Source organism: Leiobunum rupestre, chromosome 4, assembly GCF_980474605.1.
Source record: "Leiobunum rupestre chromosome 4, qqLeiRupe1.1.hap1, whole genome shotgun sequence".
Classification (NCBI taxonomy): domain Eukaryota; kingdom Metazoa; phylum Arthropoda; class Arachnida; order Opiliones; family Sclerosomatidae; genus Leiobunum; species Leiobunum rupestre.
Window position 1 is genome coordinate 48,719,024 of NC_143387.1, and position 12,530 is coordinate 48,731,553.

The following is a 12,530-nucleotide window of genomic DNA, read 5'->3' on the forward strand; positions in this document are numbered from 1 at the left end:
ACAACCGCAAGAAGTGGAATACTTTAAAATCTAGTCTCCGGGCTAAAGCCGCATCAATCAATGCAAAAATCAAACAAACTGTCGGAGGATCGGCATTTGATTTGCCAGAACTTACTCCGTTGAAAGAGAGGGTAGAAGCTTTATTTTCAGAGGTGTCATATGCCGGAACACCAGGTGGTATCGACACTGCATATGATGCAGCAGCTTCTGGAAGTACAGAGTAAACATTCATATTTCTAACGTACTTTCTCAAAAATAACACCGCGTATTACATTCCAAATATTAAAGCCACTATAGTTAAATTTAAATACAATGGTAAAAGCTTAATAAAATGGTTAACTGAATAATTGAAAATAAGGAAAAGATTAAAAACCATAGCACAACATACAAATTAAATACAGCCCAAACATTAACATGCAAAAATAAGCAAAGCCAAAATATTTACATACAGGCACAACATGCGAATATGTGTAAAGCACTAATAATTACAAGTTTAATGGTTTTTTAAGGAATGCTACAGAGACCTTCCAGTTTGTGGATGAAATAGCCCTGTAATTGATAAATAATTACCAATAAATTGGATTATTCGTATTAACCTTAGCTATAATACATTTCTAGAGATGGCCAATCAACTAAAGAAAATGGCGACGATAGCAATCCTTTTCAAAGGATATTTAATGCTGTGGCACGACATCACAAGTGGAATTTCCAATTCCAGTAAGATTGCTATCAATTTTTACTTGTTGTTCATAGTAATTCAAATGTTGTTATAGGTTTCGATGATGGTCAATAGGGTGAAAGTGTTCAAAGCTCTACACATAGCTTCCAAGAGCACAACGAAACCAGTACCACCCCAATTGTAGCTGTTCCGAGTGCTTCGCCAGAAGTGGTATCAAAAACATCTGCAGATAAAATTTATAACATTAGTATGAATAATATTTGCAAAAAAAAGGGCAATACCTGGCGGGGAGATGGTTTTATAATATCCACTACGAGACTGATTTGAGAACGCTTTCCTCAAATCAGTTTCTGGCTGCTTGGCTATCATCAGTTGTAGGCAGGGAAACTTCCACTTGAAGCTCAACCCTATTCTTCTTATAGTTCTCTCCTGTTCAAGGAGAGAATTGGTGATGCTCTGGACGGTTTTGCATCTGAGGAAAAAAAGCTCGCAGTTGAAATTGTCGAGTTAAAGGAAACTCAGCAAGAAATAAGGGTCACTTTGATCCGAGTAGCTGATACCTCAGTGAGGAATACTTCAGCTCTTGAAGTAGTGGCCGACAGTTGTAGAAGGTTCGCTGATGCGCTTGAAAGACTGGTGGCTTGTGAAGATCAAAAGACGGAAGCAATAAGCCAGCTATTGCTAGCAGTCACTTTTGGTCAATTGCAGCCACCTATTATGGTAGATTAGGCGTTAAATTATTTTTTCTGGTTATATGATGCAAGAGGATTTAGACCTGAACCCAATTTCAGTTATTTTAAACGAATGTGGGGATGGAATACCTCGTAAAAAACACACCATTATTTCTACCTTCAGGGTGGTGTGGAAATGAAATAACTCACATGATTTTTTATTCATAAATATGTTAAATAAAATTTGACGATACCTTTACAAGCTGGTGTCTCTTCTATAAATTGCATTTTCTTCTAAGCCTAACGCAGCTATTGCGGCGACAGCAGCAACAGCTCCGGGAAGCGCCATAGTGAAAAATGATACCAAAATGGCGGAACAAGCGCCGGAAGTCAAAATGTTACGTAACACTCATGACGTAACCACAGCCAATAGAAAAGAAAAGGCAAGAGAATTCCCGCCAAACATTTCAGCCAACCGGAGGTTCTTAAGCAAGAGGGCGGTTCCCTTCTTGCCTAGGGGGTCACGCAGAATACGGCTGGTTATGTCCCCTTCTGTCGCAGAAATTGCACAATTTCGTATTTGCTTTTTCAATAAAAATGACGTAAGAGTGGTTGTCGTGCTTGAAATTGATCCTCTCGGGTAGCTCGCGTTCGGGGAGGGCAAAAAACTGTCTTTTAAAAGTTATTATTGGGTATCCTAGTAGAGCTTCATCTTCGCCCGTTGGATTATTAGAAATTTTGGTAATATCCGATGTCAATTACGCATATTTTGTGATTAACGGTTTTAGAAATTCATTTGAAATTTCGGGCATAACGTTTGATATAATAAATTTTTCTGATGATTTTGTGAGACGTTCTACATTAATCTGCATATTATTGATTTCAAACCCAGTCATGGCTAATTCTTCCGCCATTTCTGTGGTTCGAAGGTAGGCTAAAGCTCGACCTTTGGATATGCGGCCGCAATGGATGGTGTTATACTTACCAATCACATTGTTTATGGCGATAGCGTATTTGATTGCTGTTATTTCTGTTATTGTGTTGAAAACGACGGCATGGTCTCTTGTCATCGTTGGCGGTTCTGGTGGATTAGTCGGATTCTTGCCAGGCGGGTCCGTTCTCGAAGGGTAGACTCTCGAAGAGTCAATTATTTTCGACATAGCCGAGGGTAAAAACGCGTTAGGCTTAACACTTAACCGTTTAAATTTTCACAGTAAGCGGAGCTAACAAAAACACGTCTGTTCGCTACGAGAGCTAGAGACGAATTCATTATTTATTTATTTAAATTCATTATTTATTTATTTATATTCATTATTTATTTACTTATATTCATTATTTATTTATTTATATTCATTATTTATTTATTTAAATTCATTATTTATTTATTTATATTCATTATTTATTTATATTCATTATTTATTTATTTATATTCATTCATTATTTATTTATTTATATTCATTATTTATTTATTTATTTATTTATATTCATTATTTATTTATTTATTTATATTCATTATTATTTATATGTATTCATTATTTATTTATTTATTTATTTATATTCATTATTATTTATATGTATTCATTTTTTAAATACTTTATTTTGTTTTAGTGCAATTTAATCTTTTAAAATACTCTAAATAGGCGCTTAAATAAAACATCTTCCCAGAAATTGCCAAGAAGTAATATTTACGACAGCCAGGGCTTGTTGAAATATTAGAAAGCTGGAAGCTTTCTCGAAAGTAACATCGGTTTTTTGCTAATCCTTAACATGCCAAAAAAGTTACCTGGTTAATATGTTTAGTTCTAAAGGAATGAGTTTTCATCTTTTTCCAAAAGATAATTTTATATGAAATAAATTAACTCTGCCTCCATGAGAAGCTTTAAAATTGCCCGGTATTATAAAAAGCTTTAAAATTGCCCGGTATTATAAAAATATTACATATAATTTTAATTATTAATAACATAAGAGGATGATAATAATAATAATATCTTCTTATACTTAGTTTTAGTAACATTATATATTTTACTTTAAAATATATTATTGAAAATTGACATTAGTATGTTCCTTATACACGTGAGCCGACGCGTTTCTTATCTGACGCAAAATTCTCATGAGGGCAAAAACGCGTCTCCAATTGGCTTCTATATGAATTTTTGGCTAGCCATTCTAACCGTTTAACGGACCGACCGGAAATAGCTCCTTCCCAGATGAATTTGGAGAGGGGAGTAAAAACCGAGTATCTTTTATTGAAGCGTCCATTATTTCAAAATGAAATATGATTTACCAAGAAACTTCGTTGTTTTGTTTTTTAGCTTGAAATTATAATAGTTCACAAAGTCACTAATAGGTGGCGGCAGGGGCCATCGGTGGGGGGGGGGGGGGAGAATAACAATAGTAGCGGGGATTGGTGAATATAGCAACGAGGCCTTCACAGCAGGCGCACAGGGAGAAAAGTCCGTGAACAAACGTTAATGAGAAAGAACAAACGCGCTGAAAGGGAGACATATCAGAAAAATAAATACAAAAAGAACAATAATCACAATCATCCGCGGAAAAGCTTTACGAAGAAGTTTACAAGTGTCCAAAATCACATCTGGCCAACCCGCGTGAACGGCGGTGAGAACACCCACCACGGAGTCCGGGAGACCCCGCGCCTGGAGCGAAAGGTAGAGATTCCGCCGAGGGGTCGCGAAGGAGGCACACGCTAACAGGACCAAAATGACCTTAATTTTTTTTCTCCAAAAAACCAGTTTTGACCTTGGGAAAAGTCGAAAAACATATTTTAATTTTAACCCTAAATTTGACCTTGAAGATGACCTTTGACCTCTACGCTTGACCCCTGACCACAACCCCGAAGCCTCGGTCTATCACCCCAACAAGTTTGGACACGATCGGTCAAGCTCGGACCGAGATATCGACGGTAATGTTTGACTCCCCCAATTACTTACGTTCATTTACTTCTGGTTATAATTTTTTTTTCATTTTTAGCAATTTAAAATGCTAATTAGTTAATTACGAGATAGGGAAACAAATTCGAGACCTTCGCTTTATAGCCTTGACAAGTTTGGCCCCACCCAAAATACTTTAAACAGCTAATAAACGAGTCTAAACTTGCGATAATAACTATTTCTATAAATATTAATTGTTTTTACATTTAAAAGCCAAATGAGATGTGTAAGCGCAAGACGTCACAAAAATCGAGCTCTTTAAAAGTTAAAAAAAATTAAATTGTTTATGGGGAAACCAGAACTGAAATGCAAATCTCCCGCCGAAAATCCTTGTTATTATGAACCGCCATGTCGTAAACACGCGTTTAATTTTATAGATAGTTTTAACTTTAGTGTTAAATGCTGGGTTTTTCAAGCTTTATTTCTGGAACGAAGAACTTTTAAGATGCATTTGATGAACCATTTGACATCTATATAAGAGGGTTAATTAAACTAAAGAAAGTTTAATTAACAAACGACACCTGTGTATGATGTAAGATAAAAAAGAGTAAAACTACTGATCATGCCTCCGTATGCGATGGCGAAACTAGTCGTTCGCTCTTTGTAGCGCGTTAAAATTTTTAAAATTTTATTAAAAGTTTTTACTGTGTAACTAAAGTAGTTTTACTCTTTTCTTTTTTATCTTATTTGACATCTAGTTATTCTAATAAAACGCTTCTTAATATTGACGTTTGCGATTGTTCTCATTAAAACAGCCGGAATACACAACCGAAGAAGAGATATTAGACGACCAAATTATTGATTATTTGAACGTAAAAAATCAAGAATGGTTCGACGAGTTTGTTAATGATAATAAAACTCCAAAGAAAATTCATCGTAAAAAAAGACAATTGCTATAAAGACTGATGATTTAAATTCAACAATTAAACCAAACGTTGTATTTCCACCGGACTTCATGCCGTCTGATGAGCAAATGGAAGCGATTATCTTTTTTCAAGAATATTGTAAAAAATAATCAAATTTTAACTCCTAACGAAGTTGAAACGCCCATTGAAGTTTTGGAAAATCTTGAAAAATGATTGAAAATATGTGAATAAATCTGTTTTTTTTTAATAAATATATTGTTCTTATTTTTCCTACGTAAAATAGATATTTTAACTCTTTCGTGTTAAGGTTTAGTGTGGTAGATCGGTAGCGTTGCAGGATGTTAATCAAATAGTTTAAAGTTCGACTACGAAGCTTTTCGATCTAACACGCTAAATCTTTTATTAATATAAAACGAGATGTCACCCAACTAAACTATTATTATAAACATGTCAAGTTTCGTAGTATTTCTACCTTCAAACGCCTCACCCGATATTTATCCGGAAAACACGCCTTCTACCTTTAAAGTGCAGTTATCAAAACCTTTAAATTTTAACAATGAAAAATGGAGCTGTGCCCTAGCGGAAATAATTTTACCTGAAACATATTCGAATATAACAAAGGCGTATTCGCATTTCCAAGTAGGGCACGTGTCAGATGTTATTTCGCCCGAAGAAAATCAATGGGATTATATTAAAATTGAAATTCCACCCAAACGTTACGAGGGTGATGTAGACCGAAATAAGAACACTATCCCTACATCTCTTCAAAATAATATACTTAATGAGTTTGCTAAAAGTATTGAGGCCAATCAAACACTTAAAGGCAAAATTCAAATAAATACGGTAAAAGTAGATGAAAACGAACCTAATTAAAAATTAAAAATACAGTTAAAAAAGATGTTCAAATAAGAATACGTCAAGCATCGCCTCTAGCATCTGTTTTAGAATTTCGAGAAAATGATTTTGTCGACAGTGACTATCTTTCAAATTATCCACTCTCAAATCACGCCAAAAATATTTCTTTAACTTATGCAACAAATTTTATTGAAGTGCGAGTGAAAAAAGCGTTAATTGTGAATAAATTTCAAGAAAAATATTTACCACGACAAATTCCAGTAGAAGAAATCGAATTTCAACCCAGAAGGAAAAAACAGAAAATTAAAAAGAAACCGCAACTAAATCTAGAAGTAACAAGAAGAAAAACCAAAACTGAAACCAGAACTAAATTTAGAAGAAAAACCAAAAGTGAAATCAGAAGTAAATTTAGAAGAAAAACCCAAAGTGAAATCAGAAGTAAATTTAGAAGAAAAACCAAAAGTGAAATCAGAAGTAAATTTAGAAGAAAAACCCAAAGTGAAATCAGAAGTAAATTTAGAAGAAAAACCAAAAGTGAAATCAGAAGAAAATTTAGAAGAAAAACCAAAACTAACTCCGAAAGAAGAAAATTTAGAAGAAAAACCAAAACTAACTCAAAAAGAAGAAAATCTAGATAGTATTTCACCAACACAGTCTTTAATTCCGAATATTGATGGAGACGTTAACCAGCCAGAAGTTTTAAAACCTTCCGAAGAAAATAATTTACCAAGTTCTCTTCCAATAGCAATTAATCTACCTTCTCAACCCGCTATTAAACCAATACAATGGAATAATTACGCGATTGTGTTTGAGGCAGGCAGGTACGAGGGAGAAAGACAATATAATAATGAAATTCAACCGAGACAATTTGATGGATTAAAAACCGCGATATCGTCCTATAATGAAGACAATTTATATTTTAATTTAGAAATACCGGAAGGAATGGAAATTTAATTTCAAAATCCATTAGCAGATATTTTTAAAATTCCACCTGATATTTATTTTACTGGTATTCAAAAATTCGACCCGTTAAATAATTATTCAAATAATATTACTTTTAGTTCGCGTATCAATTTTATCGACATACGTGTTGAAACTACAAAAACACCGCAATTTGAGCAAGAAGATTGGGCCTTCTACTCTGTGTCAATTATCCAACCTTTCCTATTTGAAGGTCGGAGAGATGATTCTGGAAATCTTATTTCATTATCTCTGCATAGGCAATTAAAAAACGAAATCCAACAAGCCACTAACTTTCCCCCTTTAAACCGGTTTGAAATTCATTATGCAATCGAAGAAATAAATCGAGGCTATTATTTAAGAATTTCATTCCCTCCAGACCTACAAGCAGCGTTCACCGGCCCCTTAGCAGATATTTTTAATATAAACTCGCCGGAATTTCAAAATGGTGTAATTAGCAGTCAAAAACTTTTGAAAGTGTATGAGGAAAAATTTATGTCAGACGAAGATTCGGTTATAGATTTTAGATATAATAAAAATATTGCAATTGAACCTCCTAATTGGGAAAATGATAGTTACACATTTGAACGAAATTATTACGAGGCTGATAAGGATTCAAGCGGGAATTTTGAACCGTTATCCCTTCATTTTAAAATTTTAAACGAACTTCAAAGATATTTTGATTCGCATGTTTCTCTAAAGGCCGGATTTTTTATTTAAAAAAAAATGGAAAATATTATTTTCAAGTTGAGTTAATGAGTGGGCTGGAAATTAAAATATTTGGATCTCTAGCGGAGCTCTTGCAAATTGAGTACAAAATAGATTATATCTCCTCAGTTTATAAAAGCAAAGCATTAGACCCTCTTCAAATTAGATTAAAATTAGATAATACAGTTAATTTTATAATTTTTCGAAACGATTTAAACAGAGTTGAGAATAGTCGACGACAAAAACGTGATATCGATCTCCCCAATTACGAACAAGGTAAAAATAATAAGCTAAATGTTGTAGACAAATTTCATTGTCGAATTCCAAGCGGCGTATATCACACTAATTGAAGATATTTTAATTGCGATGAAACACTCATTACCCCAACAAAACTGGGCTAAATTCACGTTTAATTTTAATTCAGATTCGACAGTTTCCGTTAAAGGTTTGGGTGGAAACAGTTTTTTAACCTTTCCAACGGACAACCCCAAACTCGGACAAATGTTAGGATTGGGTTCAAATCAAATAGGGAGACCTCGTTTTAACGAAATCGGTATGTATCCCGCAGATATTAACCACGGAATATCCGGAATTTATGTTTATACAAATATTATACAGCCTGTAATTACCGGTCACACTAACACCCCATTGTTGAGAATTATCAAATTAAACGAAAATAAAAATCGAGCCCAAGTTGAAAGATTTCATTTTTTAGACTATTTTCCCGTACTGTGCGATCAAATACAAACCATAGAAATTTCTTTAATATCAGATTACGGTGAACTTTTGCCATATAAGACCGGAAAGACCATTGTTAAATTAATATTTAAAAGACTGGATTCCTAGTCTAAAGTCCACTTAAAACAACCTCAGCATGCAACGATTTTATAATCATTACGTTCAAACGGGTCGTGGATATAACGTGTTTCGAGGAAGCCAATATCAATCGGGGCGTGGTTTCGGTTCAATTTTTAAAAGTTTAGCGAGATTCGTAACGCCTCTTTTTCGCCCCGTAGCTAAATCACTCGGTATACAAGGATTAGGTTTGGGTAAAAGAGTAATGGGGGATGTTATTGCAGGTCAAAATTTTAAGGAATCGTTAAAAAAATAGCAAAATTGCTGGAACAAATCTTTTAAATAGTCTCGGTGATACCATATTAAACACACAGAAAGGATCTGGAATCCGGAGAGTAAAGAAGAATATTGAAGGGAATAAATTTGTAGATAATTTTCCTTTAGCCCCATTGTCGAATGCTACGCAGATTGATTTTCCTATCCCCCGGGGAGATTATTATATCGACTTGTCGAACTTGATGCTTAAAATTCGAATTCGCGTCAAAAAGACCAGAATGGGACTTTAATCGATATTCCTGCAGCAGAAAAAAAGTTTCCCTATGTAATATTCCACTTCATTCTATTTTTAGTCAAATAGATGTATTTATGAACGAAACTTTAGTACAGTCTAGCAACAACTGCTACCCATACTTAGCATATTTAATAACACTTTTAAATTTTGATAAGGGGGCAAAACAGTCCTACAAAACCGCTGAAGGCTATTACGAAGACGGCTTTTGTGACCCTGCTCTAGCTTTTGATGATAATAATAAAACTAAAGAAAACAATGGAATTTTAAAAAGAAGTAAAGATATTGAAGGATCGAAGGTCTGTGAATTTATGGGCAGGCTTCATGTTGATTCTTGTAAAATAGACAAATTTCATTTAAACAAAGTAAACTTAAGAATTCGACTCTTGAAAAATTCCGATGAATTTATAATTATTTCCCAAGAAGATGTAAACAATAAATATAAAGTAATTTTCGAGGACGCGATTCTTACTGTTAAACATATTCTTGTAAATCCCGATCTCCAGCTAGCACATAATGCCATACTTCAAAAACAAAGAGCTTTGTACGATTTAACGCAGACCGTAGTGAAAACTTTAACAATTTCCGCAGGCTCGAGCGATTTCGTGAAATCAAATATTTTTTTAGGTAAAATTCCAAATCGCGTAATAATAGGAATGGTAAACAATTCTGCTTACAATGGCTCCAGTCAAGATAATCCTTTTCAATTTAACCATAATAATCTGTCGTTTTTACAACTCTCTTTGAACGACCAAAATATTCCAGAAACTGCTTTAACTCCAGATTTTGGTAAAAACCTCTACACTAGGTCGTATTATTCACTATTCTCGGCAATGGATTTAATTGGAAATAACTCTGGTAATTGTGTTAATTACGAAAATTATAAAAACGGAAATACATTATTCGCGTTTGATTTAACTTAGGACTCTTCGGCAAATTCTAATAATCTTTCAATTCAACGGAATGGTAGTTTACGAATGGTAATGAAGTTTTCTTCACCCTTAACCAATATTCAAAACATAATTATTATTAGAGAATATGAGAACCGATTTGTCATTAACCAAGAACGTCAAGTTACATATATTACGGAATAAAAAACAAATAACGAGGACAAAGATCGGTGAGTTACCTCGTAAAATTGTAGTGGTAAAGATGTCTCGAACTCACAGTCTCTCGCCTAAACAAGAAGTAGCGGTCATAGGCTATGTCAACCCATCTATTAAAATTTATCGACTAGACACTTGCGCTGAATTTGAACTGAATTTGGAAGCTTGGCAATCACTTTTCACATTCGAAAAAGAAATAACGAATTTTTTTGAAGATCAAGTTGCGAGTTTTCACACCTGGCTCCCTCTTGAAGGTTCAAAGATAAAAATCGACTGTTTCAAGGGACAAAGAAAAGCTTGTAGATGTACGGTCTTACGCAAGAGGAAAAATCATTTGTATCATCTTTTTTATTCAACAAATTATGGATTTAATCTGAACCAAGCAGCGTGGAAAAGATTGAAGCATTGTAAACATACAATTGATCAAGAGATAAATTTAATTTTGTCAGCCAAAAATATCATGCATGATATAATTATACATGAACTTACTAACAAAATGTTTGAAATTACTGAAAATTGTGATAATTCTCACTGTAAATCGGCAATTACTCACGATATCTCTTGCAAACACGGGTTTGGAACAAATTTTGAAGACCGAGTTGAAAATATGATATTATTAGCCATTCCCCAATTAAATTTTGATCATATCATTGTAAGATTTCAAAAAGAATTTGGCCTTGACCCCTTAGTAGAAGAAAGTCAATTATATTTTGATATTGTTCAAAATGTTTCAAACTTGAAATGTGATTTAATTTATTAAAATAAAAACTTTTGATATAATCTGTTTTTTATTATTGTTATACATACATTTAAAGATGGTGGTGTCAAAAACAGACAAAGAATTAAGTAAAGTTTATTACGATGTTCAAAACCCATACAGTTATTCTAATAGTGTCACTTTAAGAAAAGCTTTTCCCAAAATTTCGGAAAAAGAAATTAAAGTTTTTCTTCAAAAACAACCAACCTACACTCAGCATAGAGCTAGGCGGTTAAATTTTAAACGTAACAAATAATACGTAACAACTATCGACGAAACATTTATGGCAGATTTATTAGACTTACCTCTTTTACAAGCGTATAATAATAATTATCGATTCACGCTCTTAGTTCAGGATGTCTTTAGCAAATTCGTTAAAAAATCAGACCTCGAGCGAGATTGTGAAGGCCTTTAGAGTCATTTTTAAAAAACGAGTGCCCCTTAATTTATGTACCGACGCGGGTTCAGAATTTAGAAACGCCCCATTTCGTGCTCTTTTAAAACATCATAACGTACAACATTATCTTGCGTATTCTGAAAAGAAGTCATCTATGATTGAAAGACTTGTTCGCACGGTAAAATCTAAAATATTTAAAATAATTAGAAAGACCGGTAATTTACATTATCTTAATAAATTACCATTAATTGCAAAATCTTATAACGCTCGAAAACATTCGACAACAGGAATTGCGCCTAAAGATGTCAATAAAAACAATGAATCGGCAATTTGGAAAAAAAATTATGCCAATTTTAAAATAATTGGCAAGCCAACTTTACAAATTGGGGATAGGGTTCGTTTAGCCGTTGCAAAATCAACATTTTATAAAGCAAACAGGGGAACGTTTACAGCCGAAATATTTTAAATTCATAGTGTAATTACGAGAGAGCCTTGTATGTATATTGTTAAAGACCTGTCAGGCAATATAATTAAAGGGGCGTTTTACGCTCAAGAAATGGTTAAAATTCAAGAGTAAAGACCTACAATCTTTATTCAACATTTTGTCAACCATGGGTAAAGTACACGTTCTCCTGGGGCTTTCGATCGTAATATTCGGCGTTAGAGCTACAATTGTTTCATCGGCAATGAAATTAAAAAAACTGAGTCCCGAATATACTTTAGACATCGGAGTTTGTGACAAAGCATACGACCTTGGAAAAGACACGTATCTCGTAAAATGTAACGAGACTTTCGACGTGCGACATTTTAAGAAAGAAGACGGAACTTTGAAGCCATCTATTAGGGAAATCAACTTAACAAAAGGTCAATATGAAAAATTGTGCATTTTGACAGTGACATGAAAGATGAATACTATTCAAATTCAAACCATATTACGGTGTGACCCACGCTCAAAAGATAAATTTATCGGAGTGTTTCCAGCCAACCGATTACCGAAGCCTCCAATTAAAAAAACCTATTGTTTCGTAATTAATACTGATCCTGACACGCTTCCAGGATCTCATTGGACGGGGGCTTACAAATCAGGCGACACTCTGGACTTTTTTTGTTCTCTGGGAAGATCTCATCGTGATTATGGATTTCAGCTAGAACGATATTGTGATCGTATTCGATTCAATATTCATAAATTTCAATCAAATAAAAGTAAAAACTGTGGACCC

The 12,530-nt window shown here is 33.8% G+C and overlaps 1 long non-coding RNA gene across 1 annotated transcript; it reads right to left on the reverse strand.

Moving 5' to 3' along the window:
- Positions 1-489: 489 nt before the first annotated feature.
- On the reverse strand, positions 490-1,043 carry LOC149948078 (uncharacterized). The gene is made up of 3 exons (XR_016480577.1): positions 961-1,043; positions 611-902; positions 490-549 (listed from the first exon to the last, which is right to left on the reverse strand). It is a non-coding gene; the product is annotated as an uncharacterized LOC149948078 (long non-coding RNA).
- Between the last annotated feature and the right edge of the window lie 11,487 nt (positions 1,044-12,530).